Raw genomic sequence first — 17,188 nt, forward strand, 5'->3', positions numbered from 1 at the left:
ACAAAAGGATCAGATATCTCCAGTACTCAGGTACTATTTCAGTGGAGCTGTCCATGAGAGCTGTCTCCACTTTGAATCGGCTGATCCACTAGATGCAGCAGGGCTTACTGACTAAATCATACACATATTAGAAAGTCATGGTCTTGAACAGTGGCGGCTCCTGAAAAAATTCTCAGGGGGGGCAATTTTTCTGATGATTTAGGTGACCTACACACATTTTAAAAAAGATATGTCCAGCAACAACATGAAGACAGGGGCAGCATATAAGTCAATACCAGAAGCATTTATTGACTGATCTGGGGAGATGGATTCCAGTTTCTGTGACAGATTATAAATAATCTCTGATGCCTTTGTTATATTAGCTTTTGGTTGAATGTACACAACGGTAACAAACAATTGGGGGAACTCACGGGGCAGATAGTAAGGTCGCAGTGACACAGAAAGCAGTTCAATGTCGGGGGTACAGAGTCGCTCTCTTACCAGGATCGATTTTCCCTGTGACTGTCAGATCGCGGTCCGCTCTGACCAGGGTGAAGCCGGCCGGCTCCACTTCTCTGTCCGGGACTCTGTCATCCAGCCAAGTCTCAGTAAATGCCAGCAAACAGGCCTCCCGATATTCGTGTTGGAAGCGCAGATTCGCTGACAACTCATCCGCTTTCCCCCTCAGTGACTGGGCAGTAATCAGCAAGGTGGTGGGTGTTACGGATACAGGTATCCTGTGTTTTTGTGTGTTTCTACTCCTTCTGCCCTAATCACAGGTGTCCTGTATGTTCCTGATTGGTGGTCGTTGAGGTGTCTGCTGATTGGACCAATCAGTGAACATTCCTGTGCATTTCACCACCTGTTACTCGTTTTTTCAATCACATCCCATTATATAAAAACCAGTCACTTGTGTTTGTGGAGAGAGAGAGAATATTTCTGTATGTGAGTATGGACACTGTGGTGTCCTGTTATTGGTTACTCACTAAGTTGCTGGTTACTATGATTGGTAATTATGTTAGACTACTGTTCTGTATGTGAGTATGGACACTGTGGTGTCCTGTTTTTGGTTACTCACTAAGTTGCTGGTTACTGTGATTGGTAATTTTGTTAGACCACTGTTTGGTATGTGAGTAATGGATACTGTGATGTCCTGTGTTTAGAGAGCTCATTAAGTTGCTGATTACTCTGTTTGGTAACTATTGTGTGTTTCTGGGAAAAGGGGAGTTTGAGCTAGCTGCCCTTGGGCATACATTTCCCGTAGAAAGAACTGTCTATAAACACTAGTTAGACCTGAGCGGACCACCCACTGTATTTTTGTATGGTAGCAGTAGCCTAGCGGTTCTTGAGGCAGGCAAGATCAGTTTATGGGGTGTTTTACACTATTGTTTCATTTCTTGGGTCCTGCTCAGCCCTTTTTCCCAAACCTTTACCGTGTGTTCAGAAATAAACCATTTGTGTTTGACGGTAGTTCATGGTTGTTGTGTCATATTTCGTTCTCACTGTTCCATGCCACACTTATAATTTGTATGAATTATGTTACGGGTCTCATGTCCATCACCCTAGACGTTTAAAGCCACGGGGTTCGTAACATAAAGTGGGGGCTCGTCCAGGATCTATCCCATGCTACTCATGCAAATTAGTAAGTGTCTGGTTCAGTGTTGAGCTTGGCAGCTGTAACTACCTGGTTTTTTTTGTGTGTTCAGTAGTCGACGGCTCGTGTTGCTAGAGTAGGATGGCTACTTTTGAGTTGGAAGCATTTTTGGAAAACCCTACGTGGGAGGTTTTTGAGAATTGCCGTAGAGTGGATCTACAGGCTTTGACTGACCACTTTTCTGTACCGATATCAAGGGTTTTAGTGAAAGCCGAAGTGAGGAAAGCAGTGTTAGAAATATTGTTGAGCTGAGCGAGTGCTTGAGTTACCGCCGCCTGAGTCTGCTGCTCCTGTAGGGGAGGTGGTGGCTGTTCCTGTAAGCCCATCAGTGTCTGAGGACGAGGGTAAGGCTCCGGCCACATTGCCCCGTTATGACCCACTCTCCCCACTGACTGACAGTGATGCCAGGATGGATGTCCGCTTGACACGGCTCCAAATGGAGGCGGAAGAGCGGGCACAAATCAGGCTAGACAAACTGGAGACGCGTAGGCTTGATCAAGAACTGGAGACGCGTAAGATGGAACTGGAGATGCGTAAGATGGAACTGGAGATGCGTAAGATGGAACTGGAGGTGCGTAAAATGGAACTAGAGGCAGAAACAGCGAGGTTAGTCTCTGCTAATACTATGCCTGCTAGTGAGCCATCCTCTCCAGCTGTGTCGTCTGCTACTTTTGATATTAGTAGGCAGATCACCTTGGTACCTGTGTTCAGGGAGTCAGAGGTTGATTCCTATTTCAATGTGTTTGAACGGATAGCGGTAGCATTGAAATGGCCCGAAGAGGTATGGTGCCTATTACTTCAGTGTAAACTAACAGGTAAAGCCCAAGAGGTTCTGGCAGCGCTACCTCTTGAAGACAGTTTGAATTATGAAGTGGTCAAAGCTACTGTTCTTCGTGCCTATGAGCTTGTTCCTGAGGCATATCGACAGAGATTTAGGTCTCATAAAAAGTCTCCTACTCAGACTTATGTGGAGTTTGCTAGAGACAAAGGAAATCTGTTTGACAAATGGCACAGTGCTAGTAAGGTAACTGATTTTAACTCTCTCACGGGAGTTAATCTTGTTAGAAGAGTTTAAAAATTGCTTACCGAACGCATTGTAGTTTATCTGAACGAACAGAAAGTATCCTCACTGTCGGAAGCGTCTGTATTGGCAGACGAGTTTGTGTTGACGCATAAGAGCAAGTTTTCGGCTCGTACGGAGAGCAGGGCTGCGGAGTTGCTAACTTTTAGTCCTAGTCGACCAGCAGTACGTCCAGCACGCCCAAAAGATGTGCGTCACTGTTTCTATTGTCATAAGGTGGGACATATGGTTAATGATTGCTTTCTGCTAAAACGCAAACCGGGGATGCCTCAGCACGCCAGGCCGCCAACGGGTGTTGGGCTGATTCAGTGCGGTTGTAAGGCCGGAATCAAGACAGAGGCCTCAGTGAATGTGGTTTGAAAGTCCCTGTCCCAGATCACAGTTATCAACCGTTCATTTTTGAGGGGTTTGTTTCTATATCCGATGACGAAGCGTCTCAGCGTCCAGTTAGAATCCTCAGAGATACTGGTGCGGCGCAGTCGTTCATACTAGCTGATGTGTTGCCCTTGTCTAATAATACATATTGTGGTTCCAGTGTGTTAGTACAAGGAATTGAAATGGGATTTGTCCCAGTGCCATTGCACTTTGTGAACGTACACTCTGAGTTAGTCAGTGGATTGTTCAGAGTTGGCGTACGTCCTATGTTGCCAGTAAAAGGTGTGACATTTATAATGGGCAACGATATTGCCAGAGGAAAGGTGATACCCGTATTGGAGGTAATGGATAAAAGTGACCAGTCTCTCTCCGAGGATCTGGCACAGGGTTATCCAGATGTGTTCCCCGCTTGTGCTGTCACACGTGCTCAAGCACGACAAGTGGGTGAAGTGATAGATTTGTCGAACACGATTCTATTCAGAGAGTGTGACCCAGAGGATAGTTCGGGTGCTACCTCTGGTAAGCTGGTGCAGTCTGACCAACAGTCCAGAGAAAGGAAGAAGGATGTGGAACTTGTTGCTGAGGCAATACAGTTACCAGTCACTCGTGAGCAGCTGATCGCTAACCAAAAGGTTGACATTAGCCTGGCTAAATGTTTTCTAGTGTTGTCTCAGAGGAGGAGCTAAAGAAGAAAAACATGGCATACTTCATTGATGGTAATCTCCTCATGCGTAAATGGACAGCCCATGTTGACGCTGGCGGAGATTGGAATGCTGTTTACCAAATAGTGATTCCTACAGCCTTTCGACAAAATGTTTTATCCCTCGCTCATGATCACCAGTGGTCCGGACATCTGGGAGTCACCAAGACTTATGATCGAGGTTTTGCGACATTTCTTTTGGCCTGGTTTAAAACAAGATGTGGCTCGGTTCTGTCGGACTTGCCACACCTGTCAAGTAGTTGGGAAAACCGAACCAGGTTATTTCCCAGCGCCTCTTTGTCCCATACGGGCCATAGGTGAACCCTTCGAACATGTGATGGTTGATTGTGTTGGACCATAACCAAAAACAAAATCTGGTAACCAGTTTATGTTGACAATTATGTGTGTGGCCACCAGGTACCCAGAGGCCATTCCTCTGCGAAGGATTACTGCTCCAGTGGTGAGTAAAGCGTTGATCAAATTCTTCTCAACTTTTGGGTTACCTAAGGTGATACAAACTGATCAGAGTACAATTTCCTTTCTAAACTTTTCAAACAAGTGTTAAAATCCTTGTCAGTTACACACCGTGTGTCAAGCGCATATCACCCAGAGTCTCAGGGTGCGCTTGAACGTTGGCATCAGACCCCGAAGTCTATGCTCCGTAAATATTGCTTGGAATCTGAGAAAGATTGGGATGAGGGAGTTCCTCTAGTGTTGTTTGCTGTCCGTGAGACAGTACAGGAATCCCTAGGGTTCAGCCCAGCTGAACTGGTGTTTGGACACACCATGAGAGGACCTATGAAAGTCCTTAAGGATCAGTTTTTGTCACAAGAGTTGTGTGTGAAAGAAAATGTGTTGGACTACGTTAGTCGCTTTCGTGAGCGCCTACATGCTGCCTGTGCTCTAGCAAAGGAAGCGCTGTCTTCCTCACAGAAACGGATGAAACGACACTATGACACACAGGCTGTTTCTCGTTCACTGCAGCCAGGTGACCGAGTTCTTGTATTGTTGCCTGTGCCAGGAGCGTCATTGTCAGCACGTTTCTCTGGTCCTTATGTCATTGAAAAGAAACTAAGTGAAACTGACTATGTGATACAGACTCCTGATAGAAAACGCCAATCTCGTGTGTGCCACGTTAACATGTTGAAGACATACCACACCAGACCCGTCACTCAGGTAGACAGTCCAGTGAAACTGGCCGAGTCGGCTGTCTCTATTGCTGCTACGGCTGTAGTGGGAGGTCATGTTAATGATGTGGACGGAGATGGTTTGGAGTTGCGCAATACTCAGCAGCAGTGTGCTAGATTGCCCAATTCAGAGATGCTGCTGTCTCTCCCGTCAAGCCTGATTCATTTAACGGACAGACAGTCAGATGATATTGTGAGACTATTACACAGCTTTCCATGTCTTTTTAATGATGTTCCTACATGTACAAATGTGTTAGGACATGACATTAATGTTGGAAACGCTGCACCTATCAAGCAACATGCTTATCGTGTCAACGTCGCTAAGAGAAAGATAATGAGGGGTGAGGTCGGTTATTTGCTGGAGAATAACCTGGCTATGCCAAGTTCAAGTCCTTGGAGTTCTCCGTGCATTCTGGTTCCTAAACCTGATGGGACATCCAGATTATGTACGGACTATCGGAAAGTCAATGCTGTCACAGTGCCCGACTCGTTCCCGTTACCCAGACTGGATGACTGTATTGATACTGTTGGTGCTGCTACTTATGTAACCAAACTAGATCTTCTAAAAGGTTACTGGCAGGTGCCATTAACCCCACGTGCCTCCGACATCTCTGCCTTTGTGACCCCAGATCACTTCCTACAATATGCTGTCATGGCATTTGGGATGCGGAACGCCCCAGCCACTTTCCAACGCCTGGTTAACACAGTATTGGCTGGAGTTCCTAATTGTAGTGCTTACCTTGATGATCTGGTAATTTATTCAACTGAGTGGTCTGATCATGTTAAAACTCTAAGGGTAGTGTGTGAACGCCTAGCAACCGCTTCTCTAACCCTGAACTTAGCAAAGTGCGAGTTTGGGAAGGCCACTGTTACTTATCTCGGTAAACAGGTCGGCCATGGTCAGGTGCGCCCTGTAGATGCCAAGGTCTCAGCTATAAATGCATTTCCCGCACCTACCACCAGAAGAGAGCTACGCCGTTTTTCTCAGGGGGGGCAATTTTTCTGATGATTTAGGTGACCTACACACATTTTAAAAAAGATATGTCCAGCAACAACATGAAGACAGGGGCAGCATATAAGTCAATACCAGAAGCATTTATTGACTGATCTGGGGAGATGGATTCCAGTTTCTGTGACAGATTATAAATAATCTCTGATGCCTTTGTTATATTAGCTTTTGGTTGAATGTACACAACGGTAACAAACAATTGGGGGAACTCACAGGGCAGATAGTAAGGTCGCAGTGACACAGAAAGCAGTTCAATGTCGGGGGTACAGAGTCGCTCTCTTACCAGGATCGATTTTCCCTGTGACTGTCAGATCGCGGTCCGCTCTGACCAGGGTGAAGCCGGCCGGCTCCACTTCTCTGTCCGGGACTCTGTCATCCAGCCAAGTCTCAGTAAATGCCAGCAAACAGGCCTCCCGATATTCGTGTTGGAAGCGCAGATTCGCTGACAACTCATCTGCTTTCCCCCTCAGTGACTGGGCAGTAATCAGCAAGGTGGTGGGTAAGGGAAGTTTGTTCTTAATTTTTTTTAAAGTCGTTGTCTGATTCCCCCGCGTTTTCCACGTTTGCATTTGGGTTTGTAATCCACTCGCAGACAATCAGGTATTAGATGGGCCATTGGGATATCCATCGCGTTCGTATTTGAGTTGCATTGTAGTAAAAACTCCCAGCTGTATTGGATTCCGCTGCCAGCAGCGTTTTCATTATTTAGTCCGTTCGTAGCGGGTATGTACACGATCAACAAGATCAGTCCAAAACCCACCACTGGAAATCCATGGTTGGCAGAATGTTTGTAAACTAAGTGTACAAATTAAAAACATAAAATAACGCCACTAAGTGTACAAATTAAAAACATAAGATAACGCCACACTGCAGGTCGCAACAGAGACGCTGCTACCCGCTATTTTCTTAGTTACGTTCATGGTTACGTCACGCAAGCCCTCAGAAACCCATAGAGATTGTATTGAAAGCTCTGAAATTTGAAAAAAATAGATTTTACATGGGAGTCTATGACAGACTTCTGGGCGATTTTCAACCTGACTGAAATCACCCCAAAAAGGGGGGGGGGGGGGGCATTTGAAGCACGACTTTAGCCTGATTGGACATTTAGTGGCAGTCAGATCAGATTAGAACACTGATAACTACTGTTGCCGTGATATAATTGATTAGAAAAAAAATCCCTTCCTTTTCCCGTTTGGCAGTGCGTCGCCCATATCGCCCTATTGAACACACCGCCCCTGGTCTTGAATACAAAAACAACCTAGTAGGCCAAGCATATGACGGTGCTTCAGTTATGAGTGGCAGCATTCAGGCGTCCAGGCAACGCATTAAAGAACAAGCAAAGCCTTTTACCTCCACTGCAGTGCACACTGTCTACACTTAGTTTTAGTGGATACAGTCAAAGCTGTCCCTGAGGTAGGACAGTTCTTCTCCTTACTAGAAAGACTGTATGTCTTCACATCTGGGTCATATGTGCAATGGCTTAGCGTACAAAGAGAGATGTACCCAGGTGCACCTAGAGAGCTTCAGAGACTAAGTGACACTCGCTGGGCATGTCGATATATGGCTCTACATACTATTATGGATAGATTGCCTGCCGTTAAGCGAGTCCTGCAAGACATAGTCCAAGAACACAACGGTGACAGATCTGTTGAGGCACGAGGTCTGCTTGCACAGATAGATTTACAATTCATTGTGTTCCTTGTTCCACTCCATAACGTTTTTGGAGAAGCAACATTTCTATCAGATATGCTGCAGTCTTCATCACTTGACCTGTCAAAGGCTGTTGATTTAGTTGAAGCCTTAGTTCAAACTTTGAATGACTACAGGGATGAGTCATTTTCTGATGACCTATGGAATGAAGTGTTGAACACAGCTGAGCAATGTGATACTGCAATACAGCCCCCTGCAAAACCACCAAAAAAGCTCTCAATTTAATGGAGACTGTCTACTCAGTACAGTAGGTCAGAGGTCAGATCCAGAAATAGATAAAGACAGTTTTCCTACAACCTTTTTCTACCCTGTCTTAGATCAGATGCTCAATGAGCTTAAGACGATTCTCTAGCAGAAACTGTGACATAATGAATGGCGTCCAAACTCTAAACCCCAAAAGTGATGCATTTCTCAAAGAGAAGTCCCTGTTTCCATTTGCTAGAATGTATGAATCAAATATTGAGGACTTGGGGCATGAACTACATCAGTTCAGAAGAATTTGACAAAGGAAAATCCAGAGTGGCATGCAGAGACCCTCCAGTGTAGTAGAGATAGCATTATTAATTCAGCCTTATAAATACGTTTTCTTTGAGCTCTTTAAACTGTGTAAAATATCTGTTTCAATCCCTGTTAGTACCGCTTCTTGTGAACAGAGTTTTTCTGTACTAAAGCTGGTGAAAACGTATCTTAGGTCCACAATGTCAGATGAGATATTAAGCAATTTAGGTGTATTAAGTATTGAGTCAAGGAGGGCAAAGGCCTTGAATCCAGATGAATTTGCGGATCTTTTTGTAAGAAACCACAAAAACCGTAGAATACAGTTGATGTAACTGATAGTGAATATGTAATGCAAATGTAAATGCAAATAATAAATAGTCGAATGATTATAAACATGGTCATTTGTCCATTAATGCCTGCAATGCAGTGAAGAAAACGACATGACAACAATAATGTGTGATGTAACTGGCCCCTCTAACAGTACAACTGGCCCCAGCCTGGCCCCTCCCACTGGGAATGTTCTAGAACCACCACTGCTGCTACGGCTACATTGGCCCAGTTATTGTTGAATAATAATGAAGCTAGGTCGATTCAATTCCAATAATATAGCTAGTAACTTCAAAATACTTACAGCTGAAATACACTGCCGTTTTCTTTGTGAACATGGTGAGATGGAGGAAGCCGCATCCACATGTAGAGTTGACGGGGGAGGGGACAAGTTTCCCAAATAGACACTGGCTTTGGATCAGGTTTAAATTCCTCCCACTAATGATCCTTGTTAGGTTTGGGGGAGGGGAAGCTGATCCTAGATCTGTATCTAGGGGAAACTTCACCCCAGCAAAGAGAGATGGGGGAAGAGGAGGAGAGAGAGCGTTGCTCTCAGGATTGACATATCATGTACAACATCTACCAGTAGGAAATTGGTGGAAGTTAGAGAAATACTCCAGTAATGGAAAGGTCACTGGTTTGAGTCCTGAGCCAGGCAACAAAACGTGGGATTGGATCTGAACTGGCAGATCTGTGACCAACCCCTTCAGAAAGACAAATTCCTTTGTTCTCTGTAACATGGACTAATAAAGTTGTACTGTACTGTGCTGTGCTGCACTTTATTGAACAGAACCTGAGAGTCCAGCATGTCAGGGGATGGGGTGGGGGGTGGGGGTGAGAGCAGCAGTGGGGGATGGGTAGCTAGTCCTTGATTGGCTGTAGACCTGGGAGCCACAACTGCCAAGAGAAATTCAATCTACCCTTTTTATCAGCCAAGCCAACATACTGTTTTACACACCATTTTTTGTGGACTGTTAATGTTTATATTTAAAATCAACACTGAGCTTTTCATGTTATAATCTGTTATTTATCAAATCTGATAGTAAGATATTGAAACCATATACAATATGCACTAGAAATGGTTGTAATGAAAACCTGGGACACTCCTATAGACCTATGGAATTATGAGGGGGGGAAATGATGTATTTCTGAAAGATATCAAGTAATTTTAAGTCAATTCTTGCGTGGGAAACTGCAGTCTGGTTTGTTTGTCTGAGTGAACAGAGCAGTTGGGGGAAGGGAATACACATACAATGTTTCAATCTCCAACTGTCTTGTTTCACAGACTCCTGTGAGAGAGAATATAGTAGACGGTTGCTGTCAAAAAGTGATTGGTGAGTTTTCCTGTGTCCTGTGTTTATGACCTTTTAAGGACATCCTGTCCGGACGTTCTCTTCACTATTTAGGGTGTGCTTATGTAACTTGATAGTGCAGCTGTTTCTTTGAAGTAAAGCACATTGATGGGGAATATATGATCTATTATGCTGTGAGAGAAAGAGCACATATTTACCTGATTTGTTAAATATTAATAGTTAACAATGAATATGATTAACAATAGTAGAGACATTTCTTAACTACCAATGCTGTGCTTTTGGTAAGGATGGTTCCCTCTAGCTCCCTGCAGCTGGTCTGGGCGTGTAGTCAAGGACATGGGATAGAGATCAACTGGAGGAACAGGTAGACCTGGATTGTTTCAATTTCTGCTTTGCTTTACACACAGACAGCAAGAAGAAAACATGGTGGCTCCTGATCTACCGGGGCGTGCTTGTATGAAAAACAGAGATTGTTTTGGACAATTTGCAGAATTTATGAAGAGCTATACAAATCATGTTGACTCTGTATTAACTTCTGCCTGCAATTGCATAACTAAAGATATTTTACATATACTCAGAAGCCGTTGTCTGTGTCATTTTCTAAAGTTTAAAGTTTGTTTAAGAATAAGAGAATATCAGCACTGTGCAAAGAACCCTCTACAACATGTTTGAAATAAAAAGTAATGTCCTGGTGATTGATGTGTCGTGTACTGACCTAGTTGAACTTAAAGTTTGAACTGTTTGAAAAATGTGAAACAGTTGGGAATTTTTTGTAGTGAACTTATGGAGCTGCTGTGTAGTGAGCTTGTGACCCCTTGTAGAATGAAAAAGTAATTTCCGGGTAGGTCTGCCTGAGTATAAGTAAGTGTTAGACTTGTCCTGTGAACACTACGACTGACATGAAACCTCAAGAGAGATGAACCACAGAAAACTCCAGAAAACACGTCTCCTAGACCAATTCTAGGTGTATTGTGTCCTTCATGTCTGGGCCACAAGGACAAAACCATCGATGCCATTCTTTGTGATGCATCTGATTGTTTTAACGGTGGGATTGATATGAGTGGTGGCCAACCGGACGATTCAACAGTGAAGATTTTCACACACAGCTGTCTCAACAACCTTTTTCAGCCAAAAACCGGAGTTTTTCTCCTGCGTTTCGCATGAGGGAATGTCTTAAGATAAGACTTGCTCTATGTCAGATCTAAAAGGCCCTGAATGGAACATCCCTGCCTGGGTACGCATTGGAAGAGGGAAGTCTGTGGGCCAGATGATTTGAAAGTCATACGAATCTCTTCAGTAGCGTAGAGTCCAGACTCCAAAGTGACAATTTTAGGTTGTTCTGAATTCAATAGCGCAAATGCCACCCAATCTGTTAGTTTGTATGTATTTTCAAACGCTTGCACAGAGGTCAACTATTTTGTGTCTGTATTTAGCTTCAAATCACGAGATTGGTTTAAGGTGATTGATATGATGAAACAAGTGCAACAGTTTTTCCACCATCGTGAACATTTACTGAAGATGGTCCTTTCTGTCCTCAAGACAAAACTTGGGCTTATCGGCAAGAAGGTTCATCTATCATGGAAAAGAAAACATGTGAAACCTTGAAGGCCATGGAGAGCCTGGTGGAAGAGGCAACGTCTGAGTCCCTCACAGCTTGAAGACGGGGATTTGGAGACTGATGGGGGTGTCGGGTTACAAAAGGCCCCTGAAAAGGAGAACAATGCTGATTATTATATGAATTATACATTTAAACATGTTTATGATCCATATAAAGGTTTAGTAGTAAACATTAGTGTCATAGTTTAATATTCAATATTGTATAGTGAACTTTAATCACTTGTATATAAATGCTTCCATTTCTGTAGTAACATTTTAGAAGAAAATAAAAGGTTTGAAAGAAAATTGTATTTCCTTCAATGAATTACAGCGCTCTCTCTCTCTCTCTCTCTCTCTCTTCTCTCTCTCTCTCTCTCTCTCTCTCTACACAAGAGCCACTGGTTCTTTGGGTTGTGTGTGTGTGTGTGTGTGTGTGTGTGTGTGTGTGTGTGAGCGTGTGTGGTGTTTCTTTAAAACAACTGTTTTGTAAACCTGTTTACCCTTTTAGAAAGAGTTCTCAGCTATCCATATTTTAATGGTCAACAGTTTGCTCATCTAGGGGGTCCCTTACACACAAGGGAACTGTATGTACACATGGGGTCCCCCAAGTGTCTTTGAAACTACTTTTTTAAACCTGTTTAACCTTTTAAAAATAGGTCTCGGGGAGGGGGGTCCTTCCGGGAATGTTCGGGAGGCGTCCGAGGATGGAATGTCCAGTGGATGTCTCAGTCAATAAAAAACAAAAAAGGTAATTGTATTCTTTAAGATGTCCCGTTTACTGCTGACCTAAACAGATCCATTTGACCCCATAAAAAGAGCGTCCGTGGGATGTCTCAGTCAACCAAGAAAAAAGACCCAGAGGACCAGAAGGCCTGAAGACATACATCTTAAAGAGACTCCTTGAATAATTTATTCCTCTATGGAGCATTTTGAAGGTGAGTTGAATTTTCATTATGATGAAGGCTTTTATATCTAACTATGCATATATATATATATATATATATATATATTATGTTGTATATTATAAGTGAATGTTTTTAATAATGTATTGTATAAAATGATATAGTATATAATGAATGAGATGTTGTGTTATTGATTTTTTTAAACGAGAATGGACTCTACCTACATATGTATTTATCCTACTGTTTATACCAAACAAATGTCAATTTTATGTGACATGTCTCAAGGTGTCTCAGAACCCATGAAAATGCATGCTAAACCAAGTCTCTACTCAAGAGTGGACCACTGTCTCCACCTAGTGGATGTACAGCTACATCACAGTTATAGAACAATTACTAGTCAATTAATTATGTGTGTGTGTGTGTGTGTGTGTGTATCTAGAATGTTAGTATAATATTATATATCTACCTACATATGTATTTATCCTACTGTTTTTACCAAACAAATTTCTATTTTATGTGAAGTGTCTAATCAAGAGTGGACCACTGGCTCCACCTAGTGGATGTTCAGTTACATCACAGTTGTAGAAAAAAATTACCCAGCACGTTAGTATACTATTCAATATCCCTCAATGGATAACAATTCACTCAATGTATAACAATGGTTTTTTAAATATTTAACAGTATTTCAATATTTGGTTTTTGCAGACATTTTAAGACTGGATGACATACAATTTCCAGGTAATTAATATTATTATTTTATTTATTTGTTTTTTTAAAGGGGGTAGATCAGCTTAATATTGCAGATAGATTGTAACTTCCATCAATGTAATTGTCTGCATCACTTCCAGTCCCCCATGTTTTATATATATACACACACACACATATTTACATTTACGTAATTTAGCAGACGCTCTTATCCAGAGTGAGTGAGTGCATACATTTTTTTTTCTTCTCCATACTGGCCCCCGTGGGAATCGAACCCACAGCCCTGGCGTTGCAAACGCCATGCTCTACCAACTGAGCTACATCCCTGCCGGCCATTCCCTCCCCTACTCTGGACGACGCTGGGACAATTGTGCGTCGCCCCATGGGTCTCCCGGTCGCGGCCGGCTGCGACAGAGCCTGGATTTGAACCAGGATCTCTAGTAGACCACTGCGCCACTCGGGAGATCCATGACAGAGGCAACAAAGAGACCAAAGATAACCCTGAAGGAGCTGCAAAGCTCCACAGCGGAGATTGGAGTATCTGTCCGTAGGACCACTTTAAGCCGTACACTCCACAGAGCTGGGCTTTACGGAAGTGGCCAGAAAATAGCCATTGCTTAAAGAAAAAAAAATAAGCAAACACGTTTGGTGTTCGCCAAAAGCCATGTGGGAGACTCCCCAAAACATATGGAAGAAGGTACTCTGGTCAGATGAGACTAAAATTTAGCTTTTTGGCCATCAAGGAAAACGCTATGTCTGGGGCAAACCCAACACCTCTCATCACCCCGAGAACACCATCCCCACAGTGAAGCATGGTGCTGTGGGGATGTTTTTTGTCGGCAGGGACTGGGAAACTGGTCAGAATTGAAGGAATGATGGATGGCGCTAAATACAGGGGAAATTCTTGAGGGAAACCTGTTTCAGTCCTCCAGAGATTTGAGACTGGGATGGAGGTTCAACTTCCAGCAGGACAATGACCCTAAGCATACTGCTAAAACAACATTTGAGTGGTTTAAGGGGAAATATTTAAATGTCTTGAGGAGTCACCTGTGACAGTATTCATAAAGAGTAGGAGTACTGATCTGGGATCAGTTTTTCCTTTTAGATCATAATGAAACAGATTAGATGGACAGGGGGGACCTGATCCTAGATCAGCACTCCTCCTCTGGGAAACTGCATGTATGAAACCGAACACATAGTCGTAGTCTAGTTACAGCAGGTGTTTACTGCCATCTAGTGGAAGATACCAATAAAACACTTGATTATCAGGGTGGGGAGACGGCTGAGCTGAAACAGAAAGTAAAGAAGACTATCCTGCTCAGAACAGTGAACAAACAAAGGCAGAAGCTGCTGGTAAAGCAACACTCACGGTGTGATGGAGAGTGGTAAAAAGCAACACTCACGGTGTGATAGAGAGTGGTAAAGCAACACTACGGTGTGATGGAGAGTGGTAAAGCAACACTCACGGTGTGATGGAGAGTGGTAAAGCAACACTCACGGTGTGATGGAGAGTGGTAAAGCAACACTCACGGTGTGATGGAGAGTGGTAAAGCAACACTCACGGTGTGATGGAGAGTGGTAAAGCAACACTCACGGTGTGATGGAGAGTGGTAAAAAGCAACACTCACGGTGTGATGGAGAGTGGTAAAGCAACACTCACGGTGTGATGGAGAGTGGTAAAGCAACACTCACGGTGTGATGGAGAGTGGTAAGCAACACTCACGGTGTGATGGAGAGTGGTAAAGCAACACTCACGGTGTACAGATGTAAAATAAATAAGTGTTAGCTTCCTCAGCACCATGCACCCCACTGTTGCCACCGGCGGTGACCAGAAGAAGAAACCGGAGACAGTGACAGACTACAATCACACAAAGGTATATACAGTATCTCTACCATATACAGATAGCCTTCCCATCTGCCAAACACCAAATAGGATCCCCTTTTATTATATTACATTCATATTATTACTATTAGTATTATCATTCTATATAATTATAACCTTTTCTATTCTATTTTATTTTATGTTAAAGCTTGGTGTGGATGCACTCGACCAGATGTCCAGACTGTACTCTGTAAAAGGGGGTACTCTCCTCTGGCCTGTTGACTGTACTCTGTAAAAGGGGGTACTCTCCTCTGGCCTGTTGACTGTACTCTGTAAAAGGGGGTACTCTCCTCTGGCCTGTTGACTGTACTCTGTAAAAGGGGGTACTCTCCTCTGGCCTGTTGACTGTACTCTGTAAAAGGGGGTACTCTCCTCTGGCCTGTTGACTGTATCTCTGTAAAAAGGGGTACTCTCCTCTGGCCTGTTGACTGTACTCTGTAAAAGGGGGTACTCTCCTCTGGCCTGTTGACTGTACCTCTGTAAAAGGGGGTACTCTCCTCTGGCCTGTTGACTGTACTCTGTAAAAGGGGGTACTCTCCTCTGGCCTGTTGACTGTACTCTGTAAAAGGGGGTACTCTCCTCTGGCCTGTTGACTGTACTCTGTAAAAGGGGGTACTCTCCTCTGGCCTGTTGAGGTGTTCTACAATGTGCTCGACATGACTGCTATCAACACGTGTTGTACAAGCAATGCCTTGACAAGACAGTCAGCAGGAGACATTTCATCATGGATCTGGCATGTGAGCTTGGTGAGAACCACATGAACGCAGAGAAAGAAGCTACAGTCACCAAGCAGGCCGCCAAGACAGCAGGTCCTGTTCTCCTCTTCCCCAAGCACCACAGCTCCCACTGGGGAAAAAGACACAATGTCAAGACAGCAGGTCCTGCTCTCCCTCTTCCCCAAGAACCACAGCTCCCACTGGGGAAAATACACAATGTCAAGACAGCAGGTCCTGTTCTCCCTCTTCCCCAAGCACCACAGCTCCCGCTGGGGAAAAATACACAATGTCAAGACAGCAGGTCCTGTTCTCCCTCTTCCCCAAGCACCACAGCTCCCACTGGGGAAAAATACACAATGTCAAGACAGCAGGTCCTGTTCTCCCTCTTCCCCAAGCACCACAGCTCCCACTGGGGAAAAATACACAATGTCAAGACAGCAGGTCCTGCTCTCCCTCTTCCCCAAGCACCACAGCTCCCACTGGGGAAAAATACACAATGCCAAGACAGCAGGACCTGCTCTCCCTCTTCCCCAAGCACCACAGCTCCCACTGGGGAAAAAGACACAATGTCAAGACAGCAGGTCCTGCTCTCCCTCTTCCCCAAGAACCACAGCTCCCACTGGGGAAAAATACACAATGTCAAGACAGCAGGTCCTGTTCTCCCTCTTCCCCAAGAACCACAGCTCCCACTGGGGAAAAATACACAATGTCAAGTCGGCAGGTGCACACCGAACAAGGCCCATGAAAACTGTGTGCAGGGCAACCGATTTGATTTGTTTGTGGATCCAAAGCATAAAGAGAAGACGTGATTGATTCATGTGTAAAGGCACGGTACAGTGTCGATACAAGCAACAAATGATTGTTTTTATATCTTGTCATAAATATATTTCCACAAAAATGTATTTATGCAATTCATCCTTTACAATTGTTCATGCACTGGTGCTTTTGTTTAGGAATACAGCAAATCATTTCACCTGAACACCTGGCTGGTTATATTATTATTATTATACTTTTTTCATTTGTACTTTGTCAAAATAAACTGTAAATCGACTTTATTAACTCTATTACTAATTGAATCTACAAATACAGTTGATTAAATGGTTTACACTGTAATGTTTTTATTGTAAGGGAAACAGAAATAGGCTATAGGCCTATTTTGTAGAATTAACTATTGTTGTTATTTTTTTATTGATATATTTCCACTAATATTTCTTCATGCAATAAATAATTTACAACAGTTAATGCACTATTTATCAAGCGTTTATTTAACAAACCATGTTTGCACACCTTGCACCTTGCTGGTTGATATGCATCTGATGCATATGCTAAAGTGGACGCCTGGTAACTTTCTCTAGCGGGTTCTTATATGCTGAAAGAACAGGCGGTTCTAGTGTTAAGGACTGGTAGATGGGTGTTGCTCATGCATTCACTCATGCTGACCGGCTCCAGTACTTTGTTCTTGACTAAAGCCTCCAAGTCAGCCTTGACCTTTGGTCTGATAGCATAATGTACAGGTCCTACTTTCAGAAACGTTGGTTTGCTGTCTGGCTTAAT

Source organism: Coregonus clupeaformis, unplaced genomic scaffold (assembly GCF_020615455.1).
Source record: "Coregonus clupeaformis isolate EN_2021a unplaced genomic scaffold, ASM2061545v1 scaf0502, whole genome shotgun sequence".
Classification (NCBI taxonomy): domain Eukaryota; kingdom Metazoa; phylum Chordata; class Actinopteri; order Salmoniformes; family Salmonidae; genus Coregonus; species Coregonus clupeaformis.